Below are 5,797 nucleotides of genomic sequence, written 5' to 3'. Positions count from 1 at the left end.
AAATTCAGACATCGCGGCATACAGGTAACTCCTTTCCGTACTGTCGAATGCAGCTTTGAAGTCGACGAAAAGATGGTGTGTGTCGATTCTCCTTTCATGGGTCTTTTCCAGGATTTGGCGTATTGAGAATATTTGGTCAATGGTGGACTTTCCAGGTCTGAAGCCACACTGATAAGGTCCAATCAGTTGGTTGACGGTGGGCTTCAGCCTTTCACACAATACGCTCGCTAGAACCTTATAGGCGATATTTAGAAGACTAATCCCGCGGTAATTGGCACAAATTGCAGGATCGCCCTTCTTATGGATTGGGCAGAGCACACTTAAATTCCAATCGGCAGGCATGCTTTCATCCGACCATATTTTGCATAGGAGCTGATGCATGCACCTTACTAGCTCCTCGCCGCCATGTTTGAATAGCTCAGCCGGCAGTCCGTCGGCGCCCGCGGCTTTGTTGTTTTTTAGCCGTGATATTGCTATTCTCACCTCGTCATGGTCGGGTAACGGAACGACAATTCCGTCGTCAACGATTGGGGTATCGGGATCTTCACATTCTCTATGACATGCGCAGCTGTCACCGTTTAACAGGTTCGAGAAGTGTTCCCTCCATAATTTAAGATTGCTCTGTACGTCAGTCACCAGATCGCCGTCTTTGTTCTTACAGGAAAACGCCCCGGTCTTGAAACCTTCTGTAAGCCGCCGAACTTTCTGGTAAAATTTTCGGGCGTTGTTCCTGTTGGCCAGCATCTCAAGCTCCTCGCACTCACGTATTTCGGCCTCTCGTTTCTTCTGTCGGATAATACGTCTCTCTTCCTTTTTCAGCTCTCTGTAGCGATCCCACATGGCTCGCGTTGCGCCCGATCGCAGCGTGGCTCTATAGGCGGCATCCTTTCTTTCTGCGGCAGCATGACATTCCTCGTCGTACCAATTGTTTTTTCGGGCTCGCCGGAATCCGATTTCTTCTTCGGCGGCGGTACGTAGTGAACGAGAAATGTTGCTCCATTGCTCGCGCATGCCGGTTTGTTGGGCAGTGCTCTCCGAGAGCAGGAGTGAGAGTCGAGTGGCGAATCTTCTGGCTGTCTGTTGTGATTGCAGCTTTTCGATGTCGAACATTCTTTGCGTAGGTAGATGTACGTTTTTTGCTGCACAGAGGCGGGTGCGCAGCTTGGCTGCAACAAGGTAATGATCCGAGTCGATGTTGGGCCCTCGGATCGTACGTACATCTAATACACTAGAAGCGTGTCTTCCATCTATCACAACATGATCGATCTGGTTTCGCGTTTTTCGATCAGGGGACAGCCAGGTGGCTTGATGTATCTTTTTATGCTGGAATCTGGTGCTGCAGACTACCATGTTTCGGGCCCCGGCGAAGTCGATCAGCCTCTGTCCGTTACCGGATGTTTCGTTGTGCAGGCTGAATTTTCCGACTGTGGGACCAAAAATTCCCTCCTTGCCCACCCTGGCGTTGAAGTCGCCAAGCACGATTTTTATGTCGTGGCGGGGGCAGCGCTCATAGGAACGTTCCAAGCGCTCATAGAAGGAATCTTTAGTCGCATCGTCCTTCTCTTCCGTCGGGGCGTGGGCGCAAATTAGCGAGATGTTAAAAAATCGCGCTTTGATGCGGATTATTGCGAGACGCTCGTCCACCGGAGTGAACGACAGTACTTGGCGACGAAGTCTCTCTCCCACAACAAATCCGACACCGAATTTGCGCTCCTTTACATGACAGCTGTAGTAGACGTCGCAAGGTCCTATGGTTTTCTTACTTTGCCCCGTCCATCGCATCTCTTGGATGGCAGTGATGTCAGCCTTTACTCTCACGAGGGCATCAACCAGCCGGGCAGAGGCACCTTCCCCATTAAGGGACCGGACATTCCAGGTGCATGCTCTCAAATCATATTCCTTATTTCGTTTGCAGGGGTCGTCATCAGTAAAGGCAGTTCTCATCCGAGGCTTTGTAATTCTTTTCATTGGGGGGGATTTTTAAGTGGCGGGTCCCAAACCCAGCGCACAACCAGCTATCCTGGATTGCTTCGCCTTCTCACGTTAGCTCACTCCCGAACGGGTGTTCGGGAGCTACCCAGAGGATACGTGGGCTAATCCCGGCCGTTGTGAGCTGCTTGAACCATATGTAGAAGAATCGTCCTGGCCACTCCCAAGTGAATGGCGATCAGTAACTTTCCCCACTTGCGTGGACTTCTACACATGGAACCATCCTCTAGTAATTCTAATATAATAGTAATATTCAACTTTGTATTTTTTCATTAATTTTTTTAATAATTCTTATTTAACAGTAATATTCAACTTTGTATTTTCTCTATAATTTTTTTAATAATTCTAATTTAATAGTAATATTCAACTTTGTATTGTCTTGTTACACTCAAAAGTTTTCGGAATTGTTTTTTTTTTTAATTCCTAATATTACTTAATATTAATATTCTTACTTTAACACTTCCCGGCGGTGGGGTGTGACTCCTCTTTGCTGATTTCAGCTACTGGGGCACCTCCAAGTCGCACTATTGGAAGCGAGCGTTCCTTTCCTATCGGATTCCAACGCTGCACCGGCTCATGATTCGCGTCCTTGTGATTGCACTCTTTTTTGCACAACACTTCACTCGCGAACTTTAAAACCGGTCCCTGCTCGGGCGCCAATTAATAAAATACTTTTATTTTAAAAAGAGAGGACTATGTTCTCTTTATCTTTTTGCCGAAAAACTATGTCTTCTTAGTCGGACTGTTGATTACTTAATAATTTGTTTTCTTACTAGCTACTTAATATTAACTATCGAACAGCAATCATCACGTTAAATGCAACGTGAGCTAATTTGAGGTCGTCAGCACTTTGAGTTAATATTGTAAGAAAGGTAAATAATTAAATTTGGAACAAGCGAAACTGTGTCAGCAATTGATGTGTCAGCAATTGAATTGCGACAAGGGGTATTGAACTTTATTAAAATATTCATTTTTAGTATTACAATTTAATGAAAAGTACAATAAATAGAAAGTATTCCACTTTTACAAGAAAATTACCTCGTTTTCGTACTTTATTCATTGGTGAAACTTTTTGCTGATGGTAAATCCGTGGCGGCCACCCTTACGCAATCACGATTTACGCATGGGTTGAAAATTAAAAAAAAAAAACTCATCGCTATACCAAAATGTTACATAAACTTTTTTATTTATTAATATAGCTAGCATAACATTTACAAAAATATTACATTTCAAAATATCTTAGTAGAATATTAATACATTTTAAGGATTTATTGTACATACGTGTGTGTAATGCTTTGCTTCGAAATTGGCTTTTCGTATAATGATTTTGATGAGATAAAAGATAATTGTTAAAATAATTGATTTGGTCGGACGAGTTTGAACGCTTCCCTTTATGCAGCATATTCCTGCGTTTTGGCTCACAAGCATTGTAGCAAATATGCTACAGCAACAAATCGCTTTATTTACGTGGAATATCCGTAATAATATTTTTTTAAAAGTGAAAAAAAAGAATCTTGTCTTCTATAAAATTCAATAAAATCTTTTCTTGACTAATACTTTCTTCGCATTAGTCTCTATCGCTGTGTGTTGTTGCGTTTTGGCTCACAAGCATTAATCGCTTAAGCCGCTTTAGCTGTGCATATAAAATATGCTACAACAACAAGTCGCTTTATTTACGTAGAATCTCCGTAATAATATTTTTTTTTAAGTGAAAAAAAAAATCTTGCCTTCTATAAAATTCAATAAAATATTTTCTTGACTAATACTTTCTTTGCATTTGAAGTTTATAAGAACAGGAATTTTCTAAACAGTTTATTTTATAATGTTATTCAAATTACATGACTCGATTTTTTCGTGATGACGTTATTAAAAAAAAGCACATTTCTACGAGTACATATCTAGGTATACAATACGAAAAATTTTCCTATTTAATAGAATCTAATACTTTTCAAGGTTATAAAATCCATTTTATTTAAAATCAATAAATATATGGTGGCATCGCTTTTCCAGTTTTATCACAGAGCTTTGAGTGTACGCATTGGTGTAGTAATGTTAATTCGTCGTAGTATAGATACTCGTTGCCTTCAACATAGCCGATTTCCTGTTGCGAAATCAAAAGTACACATCGGTGGAGACGAATAATTTTTTTTAAATAAAGACATTTTAAAAAGGATCATATTAATTATACTCGTGTACATATTTGTTAAAAAAGACTACTAATTTTATAAGTGATTTGAAAAAATAAGCTGTAGTTGTGAAAAGTCACTTAAGACTGAATTTCGCATGAACGTCAAGTCGATGTCGCAAAAAATGCAATGCGACGAAAGTCAACACAATACCAAGTGACAGTCACATATACGTAAACAATTAACGGTAAAATTTTGAAATAATCAACATTAATAATTATATGAAAAAATTTTTCACAATTAATTTACGCAAAAAATGCATTGTATTTAACTGATATCCTTATCCTTATTCATGCCATTGTTGATGTTAATGTGTACGCGTGTGTCTGCATTGGGTATATACCAATTTCTGTGTATTTTGTGGTGCAGGCGAATGGGTGGATGGCGCGCTATTGCTTTGTTTCCATTAGTTTTTTGTTTTTCTTACTAATGCACAACAAAATCAGAAAACTGTTTTGCGGTTGGTTACAAGAAATTGCATTACCGGTACGGTGATTATTTTATACATCATTTCAATACCTAGCATTCGGACCAAATTGCATAAATTTTGTGTATAAATATGTATGTATGTCGCCCAAAAACAGAAATAAATATACTATATGATTGCTCAGCAGCAAGAGCAGCGCTTTGGATATCCTAAATCTTAACCGGGTTTTAATATATCATACTTACATATGCACATACGGATGTGCATACATATGTGCCTTTTCGTTACAGTAAAATCTTAAATCTGCGTGTTTTGAAATCAGTTTGTATCTTCCATTAGATTATCATTCATCCATATATACTCGTATGTACGTACCTACGTAAATATTTTTCACGTGAGAAGGCGATTAAATAAATCTTCAAATTTTTGCATTTTTTTTTATTGTTTATTTCTACATCATTTCACAATTTATTAAATTTAAATATGTAAATAATTTAGAAAAATTGTTAGTTTTTATATAAACTTGACTTGAACTATTTTTTTTTTCGAAACAGACTCGAATCGTCTTGATATAGATTCCACAAACTTTCAACAAAATTTGGCAGATATTTTTTCGCAATTTTCGAGCAAAACAGCCTTAAGGTTACTTCTTGATGAAAGTTTGTGTTCCCGCAGCTTATCCTCGAGATAGGCCGAAAGATTTTCTATAAGGTTTGTGCCATTATTTTGGGAAGGTCATTGCAAATGCTTTATGTTGAAAAGTATCCACATTTTAACATCATTAGCTGCACGTTCGGGATCGTTTTCGCGTTAAAAAACTGGAATGTAAATTGTTCTTGTGAATGGACAATTAAAAATACGAAAGAGAATCTATCGTGCCATCTATAATAAATAGCTTTCCGATTTCTTGAGCTGGCATACAAGCCCAAGCCATGACAGAACCTCCACCGTTCTTAAGAGTTAATTAAAGGTTTTTATTCGTAGCTATACATTTGATTGATTTGATGTTTTCCCACAAAGAGAGGGATCTACAGTTTTATGCTGCTTCCGAGCGGCAGATGATTTTTATGAGGGGTGTTTTCAAGGCAGTAATACACTCGGAGACTTGCCTCTGCCTGCCGAGAGGCCTACGCTATTAGACCTTTTCTATCACATCAATAATTACTTCTTTCACCTCATGTCCAACATTTATATT

Source organism: Anastrepha ludens, chromosome X (assembly GCF_028408465.1).
Source record: "Anastrepha ludens isolate Willacy chromosome X, idAnaLude1.1, whole genome shotgun sequence".
NCBI classification, from domain to species: domain Eukaryota; kingdom Metazoa; phylum Arthropoda; class Insecta; order Diptera; family Tephritidae; genus Anastrepha; species Anastrepha ludens.
This window is presented reverse-complemented; position numbering follows the sequence as displayed.